This window comes from Giraffa tippelskirchi, chromosome 12 (assembly GCF_054371585.1).
Source record: "Giraffa tippelskirchi isolate mGirTip1 chromosome 12, T2T-mGirTip1v1.2.pri, whole genome shotgun sequence".
Classification (NCBI taxonomy): Eukaryota; Metazoa; Chordata; class Mammalia; order Artiodactyla; family Giraffidae; genus Giraffa; species Giraffa tippelskirchi.
Window position 1 is genome coordinate 46,394,166 of NC_137286.1, and position 14,307 is coordinate 46,408,472.

Sequence of the window (14,307 nt, forward strand, 5' to 3'; positions counted from 1 at the left end):
AGAGAAAGGGAGAGGGGGAGAGACAGCACCATCTAGGTGCCGAGCTCCCCTTATATTTCATGTAAAACACGTACTAATGCTTTTAAGAGTACCTCTGAGGTAGGTACTATTATTATTCCATTTTACAGATGAGGAGAAGACTCTTGAGAGTCCCCTGGACTGCAAGGAGGTCAAACCAGTCAATCCTAAAGGAAATCAACCCTGAATATTCATTGAAGAACTGATGCTGAAGCTGAAGCTCCAATACTTTGGCCACCTGATGGGACGAGCTGACTCATTGGAAAAGACCCTGAGGCTGGGAAAGATTGAAAGCGGGAGGAGAAGGGGACAACAGAGGACGAGATGATTGGATGGCATCATCAACTCAGTGGACATGAGTTCGAGCCAACTCTGGGAGATGGTGAAGGACAGGGAAGCCTGGCGTGCTACAGTCCCTGAGGTCGCAAAGAGTCGGACATGACTGAGTGACTGAACAGCAACAACAGATGAGGAAACTGAGACACAGAAAACTTGAGTGACTTGCCCAAGGTCACACAGGTAGTAGGTAGAGAAACCAAGATACATATCACGCTCCAAAGAACCTGCTTTTAACCACCATGCTGTGCTACTTGAAAAGAGGAAAAGTAAGAAAAAGAGAAACAAGAAAGAAACTGGATGGTACAGGAAAACACAAATGAGACACCAAAAGCTTGCTCAAAATAATGAAGCTGTAACACAGTAAAGCTGGGATTCAAGCCCAGTTTTCTCCGATTCCGTCACACCGAAATGATTTAAAAAGAAAATGAAAGCCAGTTGGAGGGGAGATTCAATTAACCTTCAGAGTAGCCTTGCTCAAATTCAAATTTTTATTATTTTTTCCTATTCTGAGACAAATTAGACACACAGGACCAGGCTTTGTTGGGGGGGCGGGGGCAGGGTACTAAGGAGCATGTCTCCAGCCACATCACAAGCCACCTGACCTTTCCAGGGCTCGGTTGTCCATTGAAAAAAACAAGGGATGTGCCAGATCAGAGATCTTAAACTGGCAACCCATGGGATGGCATTGCATTTGGTTAGCATTTAAAAAAAACTGAATTTATTATCTGCTAAGTTATGAACACCAGGAGATTGCAGATAAAAATCTGAATCTCTGATTTCTTTTGAGAAGAAAAAAAAAAAATCCAAAGGTTTGGGAAACTGATCCAGCATTCTCTCGTGGCAGCAATGAATGGAGCTGAGCGGAGCTGACCCTCTAGACAGATTGTGCTCTCTCCAGGTGGCCACCGTCCCCACATGGTCCTCAACAATGATCTCTGACCTCCTTAATCACTGATGGTACCTGCATGATCCCTACAGGCATCCGAATGTGCAACCTTTGGGGAAATCTGAGTTACCAACTACTTGCTGTTGTTTAGTCGCTGAGTCATGTCCAGTTCTTTGCGACGCTAAGGACGGTAGCCCTCACCAGGCTCCTCTGTTCATGGGATTCTCCAGGCAACAATACTAGAGTAGGTTGCCATTTCCTTCTCCAGAGGATCCTCCTGACCCAGGGATCGAACTCTCATTTCTTACACTGGTAGGCAGATTCTTTACCGTGGAGCCACCAGGGAAGACCAAGGTCCCTACTAGAACTGAATAAGTCTATGTTGATTGAATATTCAAAACATACACTATCAGTACATGTATAAATGATAAGTTAATACAAAAGAATTATGGAAAGGCAGAGTAGCAAATAAGATGTAGTATGTTTTATTTATTGATGTTTACACTGGTATTTATTTATACCTTTACTTTTTTTTTTAAATTTTAGAAGTCATCTATCAACTTCCTACTAACTTTTTAGTATTTTATTTTTATTTATCTATTGGGCTGTGCTGGGTTTTAATTGCGGTATGTGGGATTTTTTTTTTTTTTTTATGTAGGATCTTTAGTTCAGGCAAAAGAACCCTCAGTTGGGACATGTGAGCTCTTAAGTTGTAGCATGTGGGATCTAGTTCCCTTATCAGGGATTGAACACGAGCCTCCTGCATCAGGAGCACAGAGTCTTAGTCATTGGACCACCAGGGAAGCCTCCTACACTTTTACTCTTCACACAAACTATTTGAGATAGCTTCAAGAGAATACTGGATAGACATGCACAGAGAAAGATTCAGAAATGCAGTTAACTGCTGAGTGCTTCCCAGTTAAGAAGTCCCAGGACTTCCCTGTCAGTTCAGTGGTTAAGGCTCCACACTTCTAAAGCAGGGGACACGGGTTCGATCCCTGGTCAGGGAACTAAGATGCCATATGCCCTTCGGAGTGCCCAGAAGAAAAAAGAACAAAAGAAGTCTCTGCTTTCTTCAGAACAGAAACCTAGAAAACGTGCCTAGCTAGAAAAAACCAACTACAGATCCCAGCCTCTGTTGCAGGTAGGAGAGTCCACGTGACTAAATGTGGGCCTGTTCTGAAGGGGCTGGTCTGTTTTCTGCAGAGATGCCTAAGAAGGCAGGGCATTAACTGGTCTGCCCTTTTCCCTCCCTGCCTCCCTGGAATGCAGGCAGGAGGGCTGCAACTCCAACAGCCATCTTGGGCCAGGAAGGGACCATGAGGTCACTCTAGGAGGCACGCTGGGAGGACAGCAGAGGAGAAAGACAGAGGCCCGGGGTCCCTGATGATTCCATGGAGCCACCATGTCAGACCTCGACTGCCTATCTCAGGATTTCTTTCCTGTGAGAGAATAAACCCTTGCACGTTTCAACCGCTGTTATTTCTAGACTCTCTCAGTCTGTAATTCCTAATTACACAGGAGGAAGTACTATCTCCTTAAATCTTCATGGATGTTACCCTGGCTGGGTTATTGTTAGAGCATAGGCAAACTTTTCTTTTTCTTTTCCAAAATTCATAATGACTACAACTTTTTTTTATTACCAAAAATAGCTTCAAATGCCAATGAACAAAGTCTAAAAAGAAATGAAGAAACTCTGAACAAGGAAAATGCCTACGTCAAGATATATAAAACTAAGCATGTGACTAAGTCTAGACTGTATCTGAGCTTTCTGACTGCCAGGGGGAGAAGGGAAATCTAGTCAGACTTGAGAGTCTCCAAAATGCAGAGATAACATGTATTATACTCTTCTTACCTCCCAGGAAGACACTCAGAGAAAAGAGGGATTTTTCTGGCACAGATTTATTAAAAAAAATTTTTTTCGAGACTTTACATAAGGAGACCTTGAGTAATGTGACAGGCAATGTCCTCCTACAAGATTTTTTAACAGCAAATGCAGTAGAGAATTAATTTCCTCAACCCTTGAAAAACACCAAGGGTTTAAAATTGGATTTAATTCCGGAAGGCAATCCTAAGAGAAGTTTCTAATTATTATGGTCCAAATGCGGAGCCTTGAGCTGAAGTCCCGAGAAGCAGGGCAGTTCTACTGTACATGGCTAGGGCCACCTTCCTTGAACTTCAGTGGGCTTAAAGACCTGATGACCTACGGTGTGCCTGCAACTGTGCTAAGCATTGTGTAGAACCACAATCAAATAGAATTCTCATTTTAGCTGGGGAGAAAAGAAGTTTTGCCTTTAGAAACTTGGGGACAAGAATAAGTAGTCCAGGAAAAAAAAATACGTGGGGAAAGGACTTATGGCGCAGCTTGAATTAGAACTGGGCGGTAGTGAAGTGTAGATTTAGAAGTGTGTGTGTGAGTCTGTGTGAGGGAGATTATGTGTGTGCATGCGTACATGTGCACTATATACATTAAACCAGGAATTAACTGGCAGTTGTGGACTAACTCTTTGATATTCATGTTCATTTCTCTTACTGCATTTTATTTTATGGTCTTCTTTCTTTCTAAGTTTGACCTGCCACTAAAAATTAATATTCTGCACTTGTTGCAGCCATAACAAACTTAGCTTCTATTGCACTTTTGGTGGTTTCCCCAATGGCTCAGTGGGTAAAGAATTGGCTCCCAATGCAGGAGACACAGGAGACATGGGTTTGATCTCTGGGTTGGGGAGATCTCCTGGAGGAGGAAATGGCAACCCACTCCAGTATTCTTGCCTGAGAAATCCCATGGAGAGAGGAGCCTGGTGGGTTACAGTCCATGGGGTCACAAAAAGTGGGACACGACTAAGCACATACGTACTTTTTGCGTGTCCTCTCTCCCTTTCTGGGCAAGTGAAATTCAGTTAAAATGGACCTCTGGCAGCCTAGGGCTGGGTATGCATTAGACAGAAAGGAGAGTTTTCCCTTCCCCACCCCACCTACAGTGCACCTGATCAGTGCTTCCTCCACACCAAGCCCCACACTTCTCTGCTCCCACCACAGTCTTTTTTTTCTATTTTTTTGGCTGTGCCACACTTCATCTAGGATCTTAGTTTCCTAACCAGGGATGGAACCCATGCCCCTGCAGTGGAAGCTTGGTGTCCTAACCACTGGACTGTTAGGGAGGTCCCCTAACACAGTCTTCTTATGAGTGGGATTTTGGTGCTGTAAATGATAGTTAAAATTCCATCTGTTGTCTTGACATTTAAAAAGTAATCCAAGGTGTTGCCAAAGGCCCAACAGGAAAGGAACTTTCAGTATCGTCCTTGGTCTCTAAGACACGCTCGGGCACCTCCATGTCCACCGGTTCGAGGGCCTGGGCTTCTCACTGCTCCCCCATGACGAAGGGCGTTATTTTCAGATGGAGGCACAGATTTCAGGAGAGATGCCCCAGTCTGGGACCTGGGTCCTTGTGCTTGCTCTGCCCCTTCTTAGCTGGTGACCTTGAACAAGTCACTTAACCTTGCTGGGCCCTAAAGAACTCATTTGTAAAAGGAGAGGACTAGATAGAAGTTGATGATGCCAACGGTCTCTCTCAGCTGAGTTTCTGAGATTCAAGGGGACAGAGTTGCAGTCCTTGGCTTCAGAGCACAGGAAACGCTCTCTCTGTGCTGGGTAACAGGAGACAGCCCTGGTTTCCAGCCTACTTTGTGGGCCATTAAACAATAAAACTCGTAAGAACTAACAACCCTCAGGGCCTCTGTTCTTCCTGCAAATACTTTAAACAGTAATATATTTTCAGCTGTGCCATTTACGCCAATAATTCCATCCTATCATTCCAACTCCATGAGTGGGGTTTCAGCCTTGGAATACTAATGTTTACTGAACATCTAAAACTTACAGTGACAAAAAGGAGAAAAACACCAAGCAGAGACCTCACACATAGAAGACTCAATGCCTGGTAATAACGGGGTGAACACGGTTCCCCCAAAATCCACGTCCACCAGGAAACTGTGAATGCGACCTTATTTGAACATAGGGTCTTTGCGGATATGATCAAGTTAAGGTGCAGACACACTGGTTCAGGTGGCCCTTAACCCCACAACTGGTGTCCATGAAAGAAGAGAGACATCTGGACACAGAACAGAGAGGACAGGCCATGTGAACGAAGATGGGTGTAGAGACTAGGGTCATGCCTCTCTGAACCAAGAACACCAAGGACTGCCAGCAATCCCCAGAAGCTAGGAAAGGGGCAGAGGGAACAGATTTCCCTCAGAGCTCTGAAGAAGAACCTGGCCGGCTCTCAGAACATTGCCAACAGGGACATCTCTGGCGGTCCAGTGGTTAGGACTCCATGCTTCCAATGCAGTGGCCACAGGTTTGATTCCTGGTCAGGGACCTAAGATCCCACTTGCTGCATGGTGCTAAAAAAATAAAAACTCATTTAAAAAAGAACCTTGCTGACACCTGATTTAAGACATTCAACCTCCAGAACTGTGACAGAACTGGTCCAAAGTACCTCTCGTGACTCAACTGTTCCACACCCCTGTCCTTAAGAGGTTGAGGAGAACCAATGCCACATTCTTTCCAAAGTCACCCAAACAAGTTCCAACTGATACAAACCACAATTGGCTACAACATGATACTCCCAGGCTACTTGAGAACACAAGACAAATTGTACTCTGGGCCCAGGTGTTCACTGGCTTGGCCTCACTGCCTCTGAGATTCAGCTGTCAGGACCATCCTTTCCTCTCCTGTTCTAGGGAAGTGAAGTGAGGGAGCCCAGAGATGAAACATCACAGGCTGGGAACGGAGGGCCCCCTTTTCCTTGCCACCCAAAGGACCTGACAAGCAAACTTCAATAGACATGGGTCCTACCTCAAATATACCTCAAGGAGAACCAAACCAAACTCTTAAAGGATTTCTCTCTTCCAAGTCCAATCTAGTTGAAGTAGATTATGCTTAGGTTCATTCCCTGGAGTAAGGTGACCCAGTGTCAAACACTGACCCCCCCAGGTCTGGTGTTTGTCTTTGGGCCAAATTTCTTACCTCCTCTGGGCCTTGTCTGTAAACCGAAGGTGTTAATACACAGAAAGTATTTTAAAACAATCCCTGACATACAGTAAGTTAAGTGTCAGTAGTGTTCAACTTTTTACAACCCCATGGACTGTAGCCCACCAGGCTCCTCTGTCCATGGGATTTCCCAGGCAAGAACATCGGAGTGAGTTGCCATTTCCTTCTCCAGGGGATTTTGCAGACCCAGGGATTGAACCCGGGTCTCCTGCATGGGCAGGTGGATTCTTTACTGACTGAGCCACCAGGGAAGTCAGTATACAGTAAGTGAACCCCAAATATTAGCTACCCCATCACCACCATTAAACTCTCCTCCATCTTGCCTTAGTAAACGCTAATCTGACAGGTAGCAAGTACCACAAAAGATGCTCTTTTCTCAACTGACACAGAGGCCTCATCAACAATGAAATAACTAGTGGATCCATTGCCTGGGCTCTTCCAACAAGTTTCAAATTAATCCCAGGACACACTTTCAATTCTTCTAATGCAGAATCGTGTTACACTTAATAAATCGCTGGACAGTAAATGTTCATCACTAAGGTACATAAACAGTTCCAAGGTGCATTTTCGTTTATGCTGAAAGGGTCTTGCAGTCCACAGCCTGGACCTCCACTTCTGACACATACACCCTCTCTCCTGCCAAGGGACCCCTCCTTTCCCACAGAGACCGTTCCTCCAACTGCACCTCCTTCCTACATGTAAATCTACTCTTCCTCGGCTCATAGCAAACCTCTTCAATGCCTTGAAATAAAACCCCACACCAGCACAGTAAGCCTGGGGCACGCTTGCTTCCTCCAGAAGGCCCTGTGAGTAGTGTAGGAGAAGTCAAGGGCCACATCACATGGCGGACAAAAACCTCACATCATCCTAATCTGTCCATCTTTTGGTGACAACTTAGAGAGAAGCTGTTCAGCCGCTAAGTTGTGTCCAACTCTTTGTGACCCAATGGACTAAAGCACGCCAGGCTCCTCTGTCCGTGGGATTTCCCAGGCAAGAATACTGGAGTGCATTGCCATTTCCTTCTCTAGGGGATCTTCTTGGATCAGGGATCAAACCGCGTCTCCTGCATTGGCAGATAGATTCTTTACCACTGAGCCACCTGGGAAGCCCTTAGATGAAAGTAGTCAACTCTGAATGGAGGCAACATGACATATTTGGGGAGAAAGCAGGGAGAAAAAGGGCCAGTTTCTCCCCACTTTATCTGCCATTTAACTACGGAAATCGGGGCTGTTGTACACACACACACAGTCACGCAGAAGGGGAGAAACAAGCCCAGAGCAGACTTGCTGAGACAAAGCCTGGCACCCCTTGGGACTGTTTCTCTCTACTTGTTAAGTGCTCAGTGACTCGGGGCTGAGAAGGAAGGTTCTGAAGTGTATCCTAGTCAACCCAGAGCTGTGCACCCTTGATAACCCGAGCTGATTTCAGCCCCTTTCTGATCTCACAGTGAGATTTCAATTCTCTGGGTCAGTGCCTTGGCCAGCAGCTCAGAGAACCGCCTCTCAGCACAGCCAGGCTGTTCCAATCCTGTGTGTCCTCCTCCCAAGGAGACTTCTGTGGGCTGAGTCTTCAGGGTAACCCAGTTTTGAAATTCAGCCTCTCACCACTACCACCACCTCAAGCCCCAAATTGATGGAGAACCCTGGCAATGACAGGGCTAACTTATTTTCCAGAGATGCCAAGACACATTGATTAATTAACTGATTGATTTCTGAACACTAAGCATCAAGTACCCAGGCCCTTTCCTTCAGCAGATCAAACTAGGGACCAGCTCTGGCAGCCTGGGACCAGGTTATGGTGCTGGGGTGTGGGTGGTGGCAGGAAGATCCAATTGCTAGTTCCTTACAAATCAAGTCCTATGAGGGGAAGGGAGGGCTCTGAGTCACACGCAATTCGGTAAAGAGAAGGGGATTTACAAATGATTAAATACATTTAGGTTAACCTCACTCTCAGTTGCGTTCAAAATGAAGAGCTTGAAATTGCCTTTTTGTGAAAACTTCCCAAGTGATAACAGTTTTGTTTAACCATATTCTTCCACAAAGTCATAAGCTCATGCATTCATCCTGCTGCAATTTCAAAAAGTGTCCTACAAGTGTCTAGTAAGAGTAAAGTCATCCTATGAGAGAAAATGTGAACCTTGTGCTTAAGTATCATGAATGACTACTAACCCACAGGTTTCACAAAAGAAAGTCACTAAACTAAAAGTAGCTGGAGACTGTGTCACCAGTTAAGCAGGCACATTGAGAATTGAGCCCTTTTACATGTATTTACTAAATTACCGAAAGGGAGCTGGCCTCTCCCATTAGCAAATAGCCTTCCTCAAAGAGTAGTACTTTCAATTGGAAGACAATGGGTAAAGCACTTAATAAAATTACAGGAAAATTGTTTTCTCTACAGTCAAAACACCATGCAATGCAAACCTGAGGACAAACCCAAAATTTTAAGCCAAGTGTTTCCCCTATGGAGATCCAACAGTTTTCTAATACGACAGGCATTTTAATGGAGAGATCTGGTAACTCCAACATTGTATTAAAAAACATACACTGTGGGACGTCTCTGGTGGCCCAGTGGTTACGAATCTGTCTGCCAATGCAAGGGACACAGGTTCAATCCCTGGTCCAGGAAGATCCCTCATGCCATGGGGCAACTAAGCCCATATGCCGTAACGACTAAAGCCCAAGTGCTGTAACTACTAGAGCCCGAGAGTCCTAGAGACTGTGACAAGAGAAGTCACTGCAATGAGAAGCCTCACACTGCAACTAGAGAAAGCCCATGCACAGCAACATGGAGCCAGTGCAGCCTAAGTAAATAAATAATAAAAAAACACTGTTTAAAAAACATATACTGTAATTAAAGCCTGTAATATCAAAAGAAAATCTCAGTTTACCAGAAACCAACAAACCCAACTGCTTAGTATACTTGAATTTTTTTAAAGACCTTTCTGAAGTGAACCATTTTTAAAGTCTTTATTGAATTTGTTGTTAACACTGTTTCTATTTTATATTTTGGCCAGGAAGCATGTAGCATCTTAGCTCCCTGATCTGGGATCGACCCCTGCTTTGGAGGGTGAAGTCTTAACCACTGGACCACCAGGGAAGTCTCTGGAATTTTTAAGAGATAGGTCCAACTGAAGACAAGGGCATCTCCAGATTTATTAAACAGAAGAAACTTCCAGGGCATGTGATGGGAACGGCAAAGATCCCACCCAGCAAACAAGCTTCTAGATGGAGGAAACTAGGGATGGGGTGGGAGGGCAAGACCTAGTGCCTGGCACAGCCCTTGGCTGAACAGTGACTGACCCCGGGGCTTCCCTGGTGATCCAGTGGTTAAGAATCTGCCCCTGCAATGCAGGGAACGTGGGTTTGATCCCTGGTCACGGAACTAAGACCCCACATGCTATGGAACAAGTAAACCTGCATGCTGCAATTGGAGTATCTGTGTGCTGCCAAAGAAAGATCCCTCGTGCTGCAACTAAGACCCAATGCAGCCAAATAAATAAATATTTATTAAAAAAGAAACTCTAGGTTCTAACTTATTAAAAGAAAAAGAAGAAGAATCATTGACCCCTTGGAACTCACTAAAACAGAGAAGAAAGTTTCACCCAGACCTGCAATACAAAGCTCTTACAGCCACCTTCAGTTAATGAGAAAGTAAAAATAATCGGGAGTCCCCATTCCTGAGCATTCTGTTCCAAGGGCCCCAGAGCCAGATTGGTGCACAGTACTTGGCTAAGACACACACTTTGAAGCTGTAATAGGAGCATGACCACGACATGCGGCCCTTTATAATCCTGACGCTTGCCTGTGCCCACGCAGGCAGCAAGAGGTAGATCTGTGAGGAGAACCAACCCACAGGTCAAGCCGCTTGCCCCTCCCCTAGGGAGAGACACTTCCGCCCACTCGCATGGCCACGGGGTCAGGCTGGGCTCATCCTGGGAGAGGCTCCTGGCCTCTCCCAGCCCTGGGCTCTGATGATGAATTCTGCCCATTGGTGTTGTTCAGTCGCTCAGTCTTTGCAAGTCCAAGGACTGCAGCACGCCACGCTTCTCTGTCCTTCACCATCGCCCGGAGTTTGCTCAAACTCATGTCCATTGAGTCGGTGATGCCGTACAACCATCTCAGCCTCAGTCGCCCCTTCTCCTCCTGCCTTCAATCTTTCCCAGCGTCAGGGTCTTTTCCAATGAGTCAGTTCTTTGCATCAGGTGGCCAAAGTACTGGTGCTTCAGCTTCAGCATCAGTCATTCCAGTGAATATTCAGGGTTGATTTCCTTTAGGATTGACTGGTTTGATCTCCTTGCTGTCCAAGGGACTCTCAAGAGTCTTCTCCAGCACCACAGTTGGAAAGCATCAATTCTTTGGTGCTCAGCCTTCTGCCAGTAGTGAGAACAGTAGCTCCCCTCAGGGCTTGGCCTAAAAAGCAGGAAATGTTCTGGGCTCCCTGTCCTTCCAAGAGGGAGAAAAGGTTCTAGGGGCAAGAGTATGCAATGTAAGGCATGCTTTACTTACTTCTGTTTTATTAATATATACCTCGGGCTCTGGGACTAGACACAGGATCTCCTGCAGGCTTGGAACAGTAAGCTTAAAGGTCACATGGATTCCACAGAGATAAGTGCCCAAGTCCCTAAAGACAAAACCCACCAGCTAAATGCAGACCCATATGAAGGACTGACTCACACTCAGGTCTTTAGGCTAAAAATGAAGGACAGGGTATCTTGAGACAGTCACCCTTCTGGGGCTGCACAAGCCTCCAGAGAGCCCCTACCCAGCCTCTGCCATAAGTTTTGCTGCTTCTGAGAGCTAAATAGAGCTTCGTCCCCAGCATCCGGGTCACAGCTCAAGTGGAAGGACCCAGATGTGCTGGATTCTGGCTCTCAGAAGAGGAAGGGGATCTCATCCCACTGGCGTCTCCATATGACGTACTTTCAGTGGTATGTGGTGCTATTCCCTGCTCTGAGCATGGGCTGTGCTTTGCAGCTCTGAGTAGATCACTTGCCCTCTCTGGGGATTTTGAAGTTTACCCTAAGAGCCCCTGTGGTATAATCAAAGGAGAAGGCAATGGCACCCTGGTATAATCAAATGACAAAAGATTTTTTTTCCTTCTATTTATTCTTTCTTTTATTGAGATGTATTGGATATACAGCACTGCATACGTTTAAGGTGTACTGCATAATGACTTGATTTACATCGTGAAATGATGATCGCAATAAGTTCAGTGAAGCTCCATCACCTCATACAAAAACAAAAATTAAGAAATAGAAAAAAAAAATCTTTTTCTTTGTGATGAGAACTTCTAGGAATTACTCTCCGAACAACTTTCATGTATCATGTTATATATCACAGCCCTAGTGCTTTTTAATCTTATGACCTTTGTTTGTACCTTTTGCCCTTCTTCAGTCAATTTCCCCTCCTCCTGCCACCTGCCTCTGGTAAGTACACATCTGACCTCTTTTTCCATGAGTTTGCCCATATGTTCTTGAAGTAAAATTGACCTGTAACACTATGTCACTTCCTGTTACACAACCAAGTGATTCAATCTGTCCACACTTTTAAAAAATGATCACCTTAAATCTAGTTACGATATATCACCACATGATATATTACACATTCACTACGTTCCCCACACTGTACATTTCACATCAGTGATTTATTTATTTTGCAACTGGAAGGTGGTATTGTTAAATCTCCCTCACCTATTTCTTTCTTCCCTCCACCCGCCTCCGTTCTAGCAACCACCTGTTCGTTCTCTTTATCTCTGTTTCTGTTTTGTTATGTTTCTTCATTTGCTTTGTTTTTTAGATTCCACATATAAGTGAAATCATACAGTGTTTGTTTTTGTCTGACTTATTTCACTTAGCATAGTACCCTCTGGGTCCATCCACGTTGTTGCAAATGGCAAGATTTCATTCTTTATTATGGCTGAGTAATATTCCACTGTGCATATATACTATATCTTCTTAATCCATTCATCTATTGGTGGGCACTTAGATTGCATCCATATTTCTGTTGTTTAGTCATTAAGTCATGTCTGACTCTTGTGATCCCATGGACTGTAACCCGCCAGGCTCCTCTGTCCACGGGATTTTCCAGGCAAGAATAGTGGAGTGGTTTGCCATTTTCTTTTCCACGAGATCTTCTTGACCCAGAGATTGAACTCGAGTCTCCTGTGTTGGCAGCTGGATTCCTTACCACTGAGCCAGCAGGGAAATCCAATTGTAAATAACACTGCAAGGAACATCAGGGTGCATATATCTTTTCTAACCAGTGTTTTTGTTTTCCTCTGATATATACCCAGAAATGGAAATGCTGGATTATGTGGTAGGTCTATTTATAATTTTTTGAGGAAACTCCAACTGTTTTCCACAGTGGCTGCACCAGTTTACATTCCCACCAACAGTGCACGAGAATCCCCCTTTCTCTGCATTCTCACCAACAGTTATTTGTTCTCTTTTTGATAACAGCCATTTTGACAGGTGTGAGGAGATGTCTCATTGGGATTCTGATTTGCATATATCTGATGATTAGCAGTGTTGAGTGTCTTTTCATGTATTTGTTGGTCATCTGCATGTCTTCTTTGGAAAAACATCTATTCAGAACCTCTGTCCATTTTTTAAAATTCAAGTTCAAATGACATAGATTTTAGAGTCATAGGCCTTGGGTTTGAGTTTAGGTTGTTCCAAGTGACTTTGAGTGAACTACTTACATTTCATAAAAGTTCACTTTTTGTTCTATCAAGTAGGGGAGGGGAGATTACATTACAGACTATGGAGGGAAAGAAGTTGGTGAAATTATGTTGGTTAAGAAAATGCTTTGTAATTATAAAATACCGATATACTCAAGATATAGTTCACAAAATGCTTAGAGCTTTTTCCAGGAAATCTGCCTTATTACGTATTTCAAGATTATAAAAATGTAAAGAAACAGCTCTAGGACTTTCGTGGTGGCACAGTGGATAAGAATCCGCCTGCCAATGTAGGGGATACAGGTTCAGTCCCTGGTCTGGGAAGATTTCTTATGCCGTGCAGCAACTAAACCCGTGAGCCACAACTACTGAAGCCCATGCTCCTAGAGCCTGTGCTCTGCAACAAGAGAAGCCACCACAAAGAGAAGCCCACACAAGGAAGGGCCAGCACAGTCAAAAATAAATAAATAAAATTGTTTAAAGAAAGAAAGAGCTAGGGAGTTCTCAACATATGAAGACCAGGGGAGTTGGTCCCTAGGCAGTCTTGAGCTTGACTTCGTCAGATCTTTCTACCAAGGACACTGAACATCTAGAAGAATAAAAATTCAGAGGCTCTGACATGAAAAGGGCAGCTCTCTGGGTTGATATATTTTGGGGTCTTAGCTAAACAGAAACAGGAGGATGTTCACATCCTCAAAAGTTCCTGTCTCCTCGTCCATCCAACACAAACATCCCACTGTTGTTCTGCACTTTCCTCCCAGTCCTCCCATTAAGGAAGTGAGCGTTCTCTGCCTTCTTTTTTTTTTTTTTTTTAATAAATTTATTTTAGTTGGGGGCTAATTACTTTACAATATTGTAATAGTTTTTGCCATACATTGACATGAATCAGCCATGGGTGTACATGTGTTCCCCTTCCTGGACCCCCCACCCACCTCCCTCCCCATCCCATCCCTCTGGCTTCTTTAAAGCCCGAAGGCAAGTCTCCATTGTTATTCCTAGTCACCCAGCAGCCTTCCTCCTTCAGTTTTTGTTTAAATTTTGCCTGTTTCAGGCAGGCATTTGATCTGAGTCCATCTCCACCTCCACCCAAGGCAGGTGAGCCTCCAAGGGAGCAGAGACTCAGCCACGAGCTCAGTTTACAGGGGGTCGTCCTCTGCCGGGCTTTCCCTGTGCCTACGTGATGCCAAACATTAGTTTGCTGGAAGGTAAGTTAGATTTCACTGGAAATGAGGGAAATGTTTCTCCATTATTGGGAAAGTGATCCCATTTCCCCCAAATTGATTTACTTGTGTAAGTTGGATGCACCCTCAAGGATAAAGCAGTGGTTTGTAAAAGTA

General features: G+C 44.6%; 1 protein-coding gene across 2 annotated transcripts in view; it reads right to left on the reverse strand.

Moving 5' to 3' along the window:
- Positions 1-14,307, reverse strand: part of ABHD2 (abhydrolase domain containing 2, acylglycerol lipase) — a 103,991-nt gene that overhangs the window by 77,147 nt on the left and 12,537 nt on the right. The window lies entirely within an intron of this gene.